Source organism: Gekko japonicus, unplaced genomic scaffold, assembly GCF_001447785.1.
Source record: "Gekko japonicus isolate JY-2015 unplaced genomic scaffold, Gekko_japonicus_V1.1 scaffold599, whole genome shotgun sequence".
Taxonomy (NCBI): Eukaryota; Metazoa; Chordata; class Lepidosauria; order Squamata; family Gekkonidae; genus Gekko; species Gekko japonicus.
Genome location: NW_015172571.1, coordinates 168,607 through 181,660, shown reverse-complemented (window position 1 = coordinate 181,660; position 13,054 = coordinate 168,607).

The window sequence follows — 13,054 nt, the reverse complement described above, 5'->3', positions numbered from 1 at the left end:
TAATAACTTGACATTTACCCATTGTCCTTCTCCTCTCAATCTTCGAGCCTAGAGTCATAACTTGTAGGGCTTGAAAAAACGAAAGAGTTTTATGACTTGTATGTAATTGTTGTTATGCTACTTTGCTCTGTTTAATAAAAAAAAATTTAAAAAGAAAAAAAGAAAAAAGGGAAAGCAAAGGTTATTACAGTGAGCACAGACAAACACCCACTGACGACGGGAGCAGATTCTTTTTCTGCTTCTAAGTGACCTGGAAGTGTATGAATCATTTTTATCAGCGATAGCTGCACACAGAGGGCAGGAGAACACTTCTGTTTATGCCTGATGGGTTATAGAATTGCCCTGCCACAATAACTGAGGATGGATTATAGGCAGTATTCTCATTTCATTCAACAAGGCGTACTTGGACAAAATTCTCTTGGATCATTAGTACAGTTTAGTAAGACAAATTTCAGATACCTTCCAGGTAGGGTTACCAAACCCCCCCAGGGGGTGGAATTCCCCCCGGTTTTGAGCCCCGATTTCCGCTCCCGCGGAATCGGGGGAAACCCCACCCCCGCGAGCGCATCACCAGGAAGTGACGTCAGACGCTGGGGCAGGGCCGCACCATTTGAGTGGAAAACAAAGAGTTTTCCCCTCAAACGGCAGCACATCCCGGACTAGCTCCCGGACCTACAGGACTCTCCCCCGCCGGTAGGAATTTTCGAGTTGGCAACCCTACTTCCAGGCCTGATCAAGATTAGGGGAGCCAGCTCTGGGTTGGGAAATACATGGAGATTTGGGGGGTGGAGCCTGGTGAGGGGAAGAAGCTCAGTGGGACATAAGGCCATAGAGAGTCCACCTTCCAAGCAGCCATTTTCTCCAGGGGAACTGACCTCTGGAGAACAGTTGTAATTCTGGAAAATGTCCAGCCACCACCTGGAGACTGGCGTTGTCTTGTCTTAATTTCTGAGAAGCTCCACGGTATGTGCTAGACTTCCTACAAGGAGGAGCTTCCCTTGTTTTTCCTGTTTGGAATTCAACACAAAGACATTAGCAGTTCTGTTAAGTGAAACTTGAGGCCTTTTCCCTCCTGTTTTTAGCCAGTCTGACAGACCTTTATAAGTGACAATACAGAAGCAACTTGGGCTTGATTCTGCACCCATCTGTTTCCTCACAGTTTTTCCACAGCTAATTCGGGAGGTTAATTTCCCTCTACGCTGCATGCTGCTTTCACTTTCTTTGTTCATCAGGTTTTATGGAACCTTCTGCATAGATTTATGGCCATTCAGGGGTGAATTTGTAGTCAGTATGGCATTGCCTCAGGGTATCTGAATGTGGTTTTGAGAGGCACCTTTTCCTTCTTCCGCTTCCAATTTGAAGGAAACAATAAGCTGACAACTTAACATGGCTTCATTGATCTCCGTCAGTTCCCCTGCCCCTATTTCCCCCTCTGTATTTATCACCTTGCCATGAATTATTTGGCTCAGGCAGCTAATGACCACTAAGGCAAGTACTGACACAGGAAAATCTTCATACCAATGCAGGAGGGACAGTTGAAAACAAAATAGATGACAAGCTGACACTAGCCAATGCAGAAACCAGGATCCAAGGCAATGCAATGAAAACAGATATTCCAACGGAAGAAAGAACCAGGTCAAGTGCTGAGAAAATGTGGAGCAAATACCAGATGCAGAATAGACCGAGGCAGAATAGAACACAGGCTATGGCAAATAAAATGCAAGTCTGTGGTCAGGCAGGCAAAAAGGGATTATGAGGAGCATACAGCAAAAAACGTAAAAACCAACAATAAAACTTTCTTCAAATACATTAGAAGCAGGAAACCAGCCAGGGAGGCAGTGGGGCCCTTGGATGACTAAAGGGTAAAAGGAGTACTGAAGGATGATAGGGAAATGGCTGAGAAGCTAAATGCATTTTTTGCCTCCGTCTTCACTGTGGAAGATGAGAAGTGCTTGCCCACTCCAGAACCGCTGATTTCAGGAGGGGTGTTGAAAGACCTGAGTCAGATTGAGGTGACGAGAGAGGAGGTACTAAAACTGATAGACAACTTAAAAACTGAAAAATCACCAGGCCCAGATGGCATACATCCGAGAGTTCTGAAAGAACTCAAATGTGAACTTGTAGATCTCCTGACAAAGATATGTAATCTTTCCTTAAAATCTGCCTCCATTCCTGAGGATTGGAAGGTAGCTAATGTCACTCCCATCTTTAAAAAGGGTTCCAGAGGAGATCCGGGAAATTACAGGCCAGTCAGTCTGACGTCGATACCGGGTAAATTGGTGGAAACCATTATTAAGGAAAGAATTAGTAGGCACATAGATGAACAAAACCTATTGAGGCAGACTCAGCACGGTTTCTGTAAGGGAAGATCTTGTCTCACTAACCTGTTAGTGTTCTTTGAGGGGGTGAACAAACATGTGGACAAGGGGGATCCAATAGATATTGTTTACCTTGACTTCCAGAAAGCTTTTGATAAAGTTCCTCATCAAAGGCTCCTAAGTAAGCTCAAAAATCATGGGATAGAAGGACAAGTCCTTTTATGGATCAAAAACTGGCTAGTTCATAGAAAACAGAGAGTGAGTGTAGGTGGGCAATTTTCTCAGTGGAGGGGGGTAAGCAGTGGGGTACCGCAGGGATCAGTACTTGGTCCACTGCTTTTTAACTTGTTCATTAATGATTTGGAGATGGGAGTAAGCAGTGAAGTGGCTAAATTTGCGGATGATACGAAGTTGTTCAGGGTGGTGAAAACCAGTGAGGATTGTGAGGCACTCCAAGGGGATCTGTCAAGGATGGGCGAGTGGGCGTCAACATGGCAAATGGGGTTCAATGTGGCCAAGTGCAAGGTGATGCACATTGGAGCCAAAAATCCTAACTATAAATACACGTTGATGGGGTCTGAACTGGCAGAGACTGATCAAGAGAGAGATCTTGGAGTTGTAGTGGATAACTCACTGAAAATGTCGAGACAGTGTGTGACTGCAATAAAGAAGGCCAATGCTATGCTGGGGATTATTAGGAAGGGTATTGAAAACAGATCAGCCAATATCATAATGCCCCTATATAAATCAATGGTGCGACCTCATTTGGAATACTGTGTGCAGTTCTGGTCACCACACCCTAAAAAGGATATTATAGCTTTGGAAAAAGTGCAGAAAAGGGCAACTCGAATGATAAAAGGATTGGAACACTTTCCCTATGAGGAAAGGTTAAAGCGCTTAGGGCTCTTTAGCTTGGAGAAACGACGACTGAGGGGTGACATGATTGAGGTTTATAAGATTATGCATGGGAAAGAGCAGGTAGAGAAAGAGGTACTTTTCTCCCTTTCTCACAATACAAGAACTCGTGGGCACACAATGAAATTGCCGAGCGGTTGGGTTAGAACGGATAAAAGGAAGTACTTCTTCACCCAAAGAGTGATTAACACATGGAATTCACTGCCACAGGAAGTGGTGGCGGCTACAAGCATGGACGGCTTCAAAAGGGAATTAGATAAGCATATGGAGCAGAGGTCTATCAGTGGCTATTAGCCACAAGGTACAAATAGGGACTCTGGGGCAAGTGATGCTCTGTCTTCTTGGTGCTGGGGGTGGGGTCAACAGTGGGAGGGCTTCTAATGTCCTGGCCCCACTGGTGGACCTCCTGATGGCACTGGTATTTCGGGCCACTGTGTGATACAGAATGTTGGACTGGATGGGCCTTTGGCCTGATCCAACATTGGTGTCTCTTGTGTTCTTATGACCTTTGTTAACTGCTCCTGCTCCATTTTTCTCCTTTCTCCTGGTAAGTTCCCCTGCCAGCCAGCTGATTGGTGGCTGTGGGTAGGGCTTGGAAAACCTAGTATGTTCTGAGCGTCTGGCTACTCTGATAATCTCAGCACCATGTGGCTGCCCCTGACCCCCTTCCACCCTCTGCCCCCCTAGGCAATAGGCCCAGGACCACCTAGTGGGTGGGCTGCCGCTGCTACCACGGCATTCGATGGCTTGCAGAATAGGCCATGAAGAACAAGGTTCATTCGCTCATGTTTGCAGTGGCTACCATCAAAGGATTTTACTAAATGACACGGTGTTTTTTAAATAGAAGTAAAAGAAGGTAGCAGTTAGAGATGTGAAGCAAACTAGACAATGAAACATTAAATTGGCAATGTGCTTTTCAATGTCTGTGGAGAGAACTATCCCCCCCACCCCCTAGTTTGGCCAGCCACTTAAAGAGAGGGTGGAGTAGCCACTTTATTAAGCCAGATTTGCTGTACAGCTGGTTACTCTGTGTCAAAACCCGGGTGTTAACTAAATGTATGAGCTTACACCATTAATTAATCATCCCAGTAGAAAGAGACACAATGTCTAATTTGGTCTGGGAAGATCCCACATTGACAGTAGACTTTCACAGATTAATTGCATTTACACAACATGGCCCTGGTTTTTTTGCCGTCGCTGACAAAAGTATGTCTAGAACTTTTTTCTTTGTACAGCTATTTACTTCTGGGAGCGCATCAGCCTACCTATCTATCTAGCTATCTATCTGGCGATCTAACGTGAATGTATGGAAGGTAAAGACGGGGAGTACTTCAGGGGAAATATATTTTCATAAAAATCTCTGGGGGGAAAAGCCCATTTGCCAAATCCCCATGTCTGTTTGATGGTTTTGTGAGGAAAAGCAAATAAGCGATGTTTGCCTTCTTTTAGGGTTGGAGTATTTGGGCTTTCTGAATACAGGAATAAATCCACATGTCTGCTTTCAGTCAAGATAATGTATCTGCCCCACTGTGGATGAGAAAGGCAGGCTGACAAATGCTGTGAATAATGAAGCACAACATGAAACGTATAGGCCTACAGATTTTGCATAGTACATTTCTTGCGTATATCCCTTTAGATGCAACGCAAACACCCTGGGAGATAAGCAAGAATCAAGAACTTTCTTCAGCATCTGCACATTCACCAGACATGAATTACGTCTGCTGGCCCTGCTTCCAGTATCCATGCATTCAACCAACCATCTGCAGCAGATGTACATACAAGGATATATGCCTAGGTTCCTCCATGAGATCAAAACCCTGCTTTATGCAGTGGTCATGATTGTGTAGAAGCATACAAGCATATGCCTTAGGGGCTTCCTTCTGCAGATTTTTTTTTTTTCTGAATGTACAGCTTTTGAGAGATGGGGCCAAGAGGTATGATCCTTCTCCGTTTTCTTCCTGTTAGGAGAGGAGCCCGCAGTAGAGCAGCTGATTTGTATGCAAAAAAATCCCACTTTCAATCCCTGGCATTCAATTACAAAGGATTGGGTAGGAGGCAATGTGTGCTTGAGACCATGGAGATCCACTGCCAGTAAGAGCAGAGAAGACCAACTTTGGCAGGCCTGGGTATAAGGCAGCTTCATTTGTCCCTGTGTGTTCTCTTTCCCACATGTCCCATGAATGTGCAAATGAACGTCTCTGTGTGTGGTAAGTGCTATCGGGTTGCTTCTGAGTTATGGTGACCATATGAATGGATGACCTCCAAATAGGGTTGCCAAGTCCTCGCTGTATGTAGAGCAGGGGACTCCAGTGCTGCTCCGGGACTCCATGCATGTGCACAAAGCGCCCGCGCACCGCAACCACGTCACCCGGAAGTGACACAACCACGTCGGGCACGCCAGGGCGGGGCAACAATCATCCGAGGGAAAACCATAGAGTTTTCCCTCGGATGACTGCGACCCTGTGCCCAATGTGACTGTCACTTCCAGGTGACGTGCTGACACCAGGCACGTCACATGCTTTGGGGGTGGGGTTCCCCCTGCGGCCCGATCCGCCGCTGGGGGGTAACGGGCCTCTCAGGCGGGGGTTTCCCCGCCCCCTGGGCGGACTTGGCAAGCCTACCTCCAAAACGTCCAATCATTAATAGCCTTTCTCAGGTCTTGCAAACTGAGAGGCATGGCTTCCTTGACGGAATCCATCCATCTCATGTTGTGTCGTCCTCTTTTCCTGCTTCCTTCAACTCTTCCTAGTTTAATAGTCTTTTCCAGTGACTCTTGTCTTCTCATAATATGACCAAATTACAATAGCCTCAGTTTAATTGTTTTAGCTTCTAGGGAGAGTTCATGGTTGATTTTGATCTAGAACCCACTTATTTGTATTTTTGGAGATCCATGGTATCTATAAAACCCTCCTCCAGCATCACATAAATGAATATCTAAAGAGGGCTATACAGAGGCAAGCCAAACTTTATTTTCATGTTACTTTAAAGAAGGTGTCTTGTCAGAGCTTGGAAACTAAGCAGGGTCAATATTTGAATGGGAGTCCACCAAGGAAGTCCAGGGTTTCTAGGCAGAGGCAGGCAATGGCACACTAGCTCTGTTCATTTCTCGCCTTGAAAACCCAATGAGGGGTTGCCGTAGGTCAGTTGTGACTTGACAGCACACAATTATTATTACTATTATTTACTGAAGGATGCACTGATTTGTTCTTTAAATTGGAAGTGGAATAGAAAATGGAGAAGGGGGGGGGTCAGGGGAACACTAATGCAACTAGAAAGGGGAAACTTGGTGATGGCTAGACAGAGCTCATGGCCTTTAGCCCTGGGGCGCATTTGAACTCCTTATCTTTACCTGTATAATTAAAACCATAAAACAGATGAAGGAAGTCAGAGAACATCGTCCCCTTTTTTGGGGGAAAAACAAACCCACCATCTTAGATTATGACATAAGAACATAAGAACATAAGAGATGCCAATGCTGGATCAGGCCAAAGGCCCATCCAGTCCAACACTCTGTATCACACAGTGGCCAGAAATACCAGGTGCCATCAGGAGGTCCACCAGTGGGGCCAGGACATTAGAAGACCTCCCACTGTTCCCCCCCCCAAGCACCAAGAAGACAGAGCATCACTTGCCCCAGAGTCCCTATCTATACCTTGTGGCTAATAGCCACTGGTGGACCTCTGCTCCATATGCTTATCTAATTCCCTTTTGAAGCCATCCATGCTTGTGACCTAAGGTTGCCAGATCCCTGAGGGACCTAGCCACCAGCAAGGGGTTGGGGTTGCCAGCTGCAGGTTGGGAAACCCCTGGAGATTTGGAGGTGGATCTTGGGGAGGACAGGAACCTCAGTGGGGTGCAATGCCACAGAGTCCACCCTCCAAAGCATCCATTTTCTCCAGGGGAACTGATCTCTGCAGTCTGGAGGTCAGCTGTAATTCCAGGGGGATTCCCAGGTCTCTATGCAGGGTGTTACCCTTTCACAGAAAACAATATGGTCCTTGGTTTGAGGGCCCGAGTTTCAACTTAACAACCATTTCTTCAAATCAATGCTTTCCCCCCCCCTGTAGCCAGATTTCATACAAAGAACACCATGCATAGAGTTATGCACACTAGACTTCAGAAACAAAACAAAACAAGTTCAAGAGTCTCCACCAAAAATGAAGCACATGAGTGAGAGCTGGTATGGGGGGAAGCAACAGCGGCTGTAACACCTACTCAGTAAGGGGAGACTTAAGACTGGATACACACATTGTGGCACTGATTAGAGATGTACTGATTTAGTTTTCATAATTTGATTTAAGCTTCATGTGTCTATACACCTGTGCCTTAATAAGTTTTAATATTAGGGGTACATAAGAGCTCAATTAGCTCTCCTCAGTAGGTCATAGTATGCCTTAAGCTTATGCTAGCAGACAAAGACTAAACACCTTCTTTCTTATCCGGGTTCTTGGCTGGAGAAGCTGTTTAGCTGTCTGGCTGTCTTAATGAACCTTGAATATGTTGCTAATGGGATAAGGGGAGGATGGGTTTAACAATGAACGTATTTACTTAGTTTCACTTACAGCGTAAAGTTCATATGCCTCTACTATTGATACAGGGATCCAAAGAGTCTGGGTCAAAAGGGGCTCGTGCTCCTTATCTGAAGAAAACACTTTTTGCTTGGGTGTGAAGGATCCTTGGATAAAGTTGAAGAAGACTTCTTTGTTCTACCTTAAGAAAACATTTGAGATATAATGTAGCTGCACCTCTGTTTGTAACTGACCAATGAATGCATGCCTACTCAAATGATGCTGTTTTACCTGTAACCAATTGGGATTTCTGTATGTTAACATTTTGCTTCTGTCATCTGGGGTATAAAACCTTATGTTCTTCCTTGTATTATTCAGAAAGCAGTTCTTTCCGGAGGGCACTTTGTTGCCTTGCTCTGTCTTTCCCTGTTTGTTGCAATAAATATATAAGGACTTTTCTCCCCACTGGCACTTCACTCGTGTTGTTCTTTTTTGGGCTTGGGGCACACAAGCCATGTTTGTGGGACACATTATTGTGATATCCTGCCCATTCACCTCCTCAGATTCCATGTCCCCACAAAATACAATGACATGGATCCAACATCATGCTCAAATATCACAAATGGCATCTAGCCTGATTTGATGGCTGACCGTGCCGTGCCTAAAAAGTATCTTTGGGAAAGGGGACATTGGCATCTAGCCCCGCCGCACTTGCCATGCTCCTTAGAACCTATACCTGCTCAAAGGCATGGAAAAGCTTTTGTCTTCTAATTAGCAAAGGTAAAGGTTTCCCTTGCTTGAAAGCCAGTCAACTCCGACTCTAGGGATGCAGTGCTCATCTCCGTTTCCAAGCTGAAGAGCCAGCACTGCCCAAAGACGTCTCCATGGTCGTGTGGCTGGCATGATTAGATGCCGAGGTACAGGTAACACTGTTACCTTCCCACCAAAGTGGTACCTATTTATCTACTTGCAATTTCTTGCTTTCAAACTGCTAGGTTGGCAGGAGCTGGGACCAGAGATGGGAGCTCACTCCTTCAAATACTTGTTTCTCTGCTGCCTGACCATCATTTGGCAAACCAAGATTTTTCATAGGTTTGTAGAAGGGTGCAACTCTGTTTCGGATTGTGCTGTAAGCCAAATAAACTGAATACTAGGCATTGATCATGGCCTAGGCAACACTACCACTTTATATATGGAGACTATCCAAAATGGTTCCGTTTGTGTGGGTGTTTGATGTGGAATATTAACCATTTAAAACTAATAAAATATGCAAATCTTTATTGTCTTACTCTGCCACTGAAATGCATCTGCTCAGTTATTTTGGCTGAGTATATATGGGGCATAACTCATCCCTTCCTGCACATGCAGCACAAGGACATTCCTGTAGGACTTAGTATGGCTTGGCATGGTGTGCATACAGTACAGGAACACAGCAATGTGTCCATCTGTTACTGTCAAAAAGACACTAATGCACACCAGCCATACGAAGATCCTTCAATTTAATTTCTCCCCAGGGCTACACAGGCAATCTGCATGTGATGGGATAGATTATAGCCATTGTAACTACTCTTCCTGCTTTATAAGGTTGTGAAGCAGGTCAAAATTAGAGAGATGAGTAAGGCAGCTACCCTTCAAGGGAAGTGTTCAGCGTGGACTGCGTGGACTCTTCTTCTTCTTCTTCAAATATTTTCTTGTACACATACAGCTAACCTTTGGTCCTGCAGTGAAGATCCTCATATTGTGGTGGTAGCTGCTGCCAAAGCAACATTTTAAAGAGCGGCACAACCAATCAAATCTCCAACAGCCAATCAGAACCCCTGCTGGGCAAAAGCCCCATCTGGCCCCACCAGCTTTCTAAAAAATACTTGGAGTGTGCCAGGAAAGGGATCAGTGGGCACCATGCCAGTGAGCACCATTGGGGACCCCAATCTACTGCATTAGTAGATCCAGTAGGGCTTTATGGGTAATTCACATGTGGGCTGAAATATATATAGACTGTGGCACTAGTGGATCTTTGAAGGGGTTGGTCCAACTGCAGATTGTCAAAGGACAACCCATAGTGAGAGAACACAGAAAGGAGTTTGCACTTTCCTTGGTAACTGCATATACTTCCCTAGAGAGGGCTGTTCCCTGTGTGGTCCACTTATGCCATATCTCTGTATATCACCTCTGCAACCATATACTGAGAAATGAACTGATTTAAGATCTGGCAGGAGCATGCTAGACAGCTAATTAAATTCTACAGGAAAACCTTTTTGTTTCAGAGGTGTATTATATTACTTTAACCCCACCACCACCAGCCAAAAAAAAATCTGCTAACATCATTTGGCTGTCTGGGTGATGACACCACATTATTTAAACAAAGCCACATTTCATCTTCCGTGATAATAAAATTCTGAATCCTACACGCGTGCCTGCCCACATGCACAATTTCCCATAATAGTGCTTCATTCTGCTTTAAATGCAGCAATTGGCTCATGAATATGGATGATGATTTTCCTGGTCTTTCTTGATCATTGCAAAAACTATATGTATTGATCATCTGAGAAGGAAGCCAGGATTCTGTTGTTCCAGGCTCTTCGGCTGCTGTGGGCGATTAGGAAGGCAGAAGGCATTCAAATTAAAAAACACTGCAAGAGCCAAAGAGAAAGGCTGTTTGTTGTTGGCACAGGAGGTACTTGGTCCTGCAACTGTGTAAAATGGCACTTTGACAACAGCCATGGGATCTGTTGTCTGTGCCCTTTGATGTCCTTCTTGATTGGTATGATGTGCATTATTAGCATGCATTATTGTGTGCATACCTTTGAGAACTATGTTAGAGCATTTTAGAAACCTTGTTTGTTGGTTGGGAGATCAATTTGGCCCCTCTCGAGCCAAGAATTCTGCTTCTTGGAATCGGAATTGCAATTGTTAATTGAAGTTAGTTTGGCACCATCCGTGCAATTCTCTCTTTTTTTTTGGAGCAAACATCCAAGAAATTGTTCTTGTTCCATTTGGAAAACAATCCTAATTTGTCCTAAAATAAAAGTTTTTAAGCTGAGTTCTCTTGCAAAGGAAGTGCAATACGTTCTGTTGAGGACTGCCAATTTTTTTTTTCATTTCCAAAATACTTCCCCGTTGCATCCAGAGTGAAAATCTATGGAAGGCACAGTTAGGATAAAAATCAGTGGCACCTTAAAGACTAACAAAACTTGTGGCAGAGCAGGAGCTTTCGTGAGTCACGGCTCCCTTCCCCTTAATGCCCTGCCCAGGTTATTGGTCAGTGCAAGAAGGAATCTAGCAGATCAGAACTAGGGCTAGGATCCATCAAGAGCTGGGCTCGGTGGATTATGGGAAGAGTCCTACAAAATCTGACAGAATGTCCTAGATCTTGCACTATTTTTTTAAATGTATGTGTATTAACTGTATACTAAACAACATGCGTGAAATCTATACGAAGGAGGCAAAATAAGTTGAGTATGTATGCAAAGAAACTACACTGCTAAGGAGTTTTGTGAGCTAGGAATAATTCTAATTTCAAGACCATTATATTTGAACTCCCATGACATCGTTATAATTTTCTCAGGCTAGTTGGTGTGCGGGCGTATGCCTGTCTGTGACCCGCCCTGAGCCCGCTTTTGCGGGGAGGGCGGGCTATAAATCGAAATAAATAAATAAAATAAATAATAAATAAAAAAGTATTTAAAAATAAAATTCACAGGTTACACAGAATCCTCAAAATCCATTTTAAATCAGTAATCCTTAACAATTAATTTATGTCTTGAAGCCTATTTCTCTATTCTCTGTTTGATTTTTTTTTTTTGGTAGGAATCAACCCATTTCCTTTTAGGCACCAAAAGTCATTAATTGATCCATATGACCGGATTATCTTTTATTTTAATAATCAGTGACAGCTGTTGCTTTTCCGTCCTACTCAGAGTTATCCCTAAACAATTAGCACCCCTTAAGAAAACATCTGCCAACCATTCTGAGCCATTAACCTAACAAAGGGATGGTCAGCCAATATTTGCAACAATATTATTCCAGAGCACAATGGGACATTTAATACGAACTCCTAAGGGGACACCATTCACATAAAAATAGGATTCCTCCCCCTTGTTCTTGGGTTCTGTACACAAAATGGAAATGTTACTAAGTTTCCGGTAGTCCCACCATGAGGTTATTTTCCCTTCTGCTGGAATGTGCTTTGCTCTGCAGCTGTGTTTCAGTTTTGCTCCTTATCTGCCTGCTGGCCTTGAGCGCTCATCGCTTGGGCGCGTATGCCTCCGATTCTCCCGCTCACCCCTGAACCGGTAAACAGTTCCCCGCATTTTGTATTCATTGCTTATTGGCCTTTAGGTGTCAGGGGGTCTTGTATGAACCCACTATATATTTACTACTAGCAGTAAAGCCCGTTGTGAAAGCAATACAACGAGATCTAGAAAGAGGCTCTGGGGCAGTGCTCTGGCTTTGGGCAAACAGTGTCAATTTGCTGTGGTGACCTCAGCAGGGTATAATGACAGAGTCCACTGTTTTCTCCAGAGGAACTGATCTCTGCTACCTGAAGAGCAGTTGTAATTGTGAGTAATCTGTAGCCCTCACCTGGAGATTGGCAACAATTGTTACCCAGGACAAAATGGCTGGTTTGGAGGGTGTAGTCTATGGCATTCTACCTGTCTGAGGTCCCACCCCTCTGCAAACCCCACCCTCTCCAGGCTCCACCCCTCAAATCCCCTGGAATTTGTCAGCATGTAGTTGGCAACCCCATCTCCTTCCCAGCTAGCCACCACCCTACCATTATCTGCCCCTTTGACTTCAGCTGACTTCTGCCCTCCCTTCTCCAGAGCAGTTGTAATACTGAGTGCTCTCCAGCCCTCACCTGGAGATTGGCAACAATGGTTCCCTATGTGAGACTGACTGGTTTGGAGGGTGGAGTCTATGGCAGTGTACCTGTCTGAGGTCCCACCCCTCCTCAAACCTCACCCTCTTCAGGCTCCATCCCTCAAATCTCCAGGAATTTCCCATCTGGAGTTGGCAACCCTATCAGGATTGGCCCCAATGTGTTTTCTCCCAAAGGCCAAAGTAGGTGACAGGACCAAGCTTAGTTGCCTACCAACAGGCACTGAGGGGAATGTAGGGTTGCCAGCTCTAAGGAGGGAAATACCTGGAGGTTTGGGGGGTGGATTCTGTAGAGGGCCGGGCGACGGAGGCATCGGCCTTCTGTCGCCCGCCTTGCCCCCCCAATCTCGGCCCGGGCACCCGCGGCTCCCACCAGCGGCCGCCCGACTCCAGACTCCCCCGCGGCCACTCCAGCCAGGCGACGGAGGCATCGGC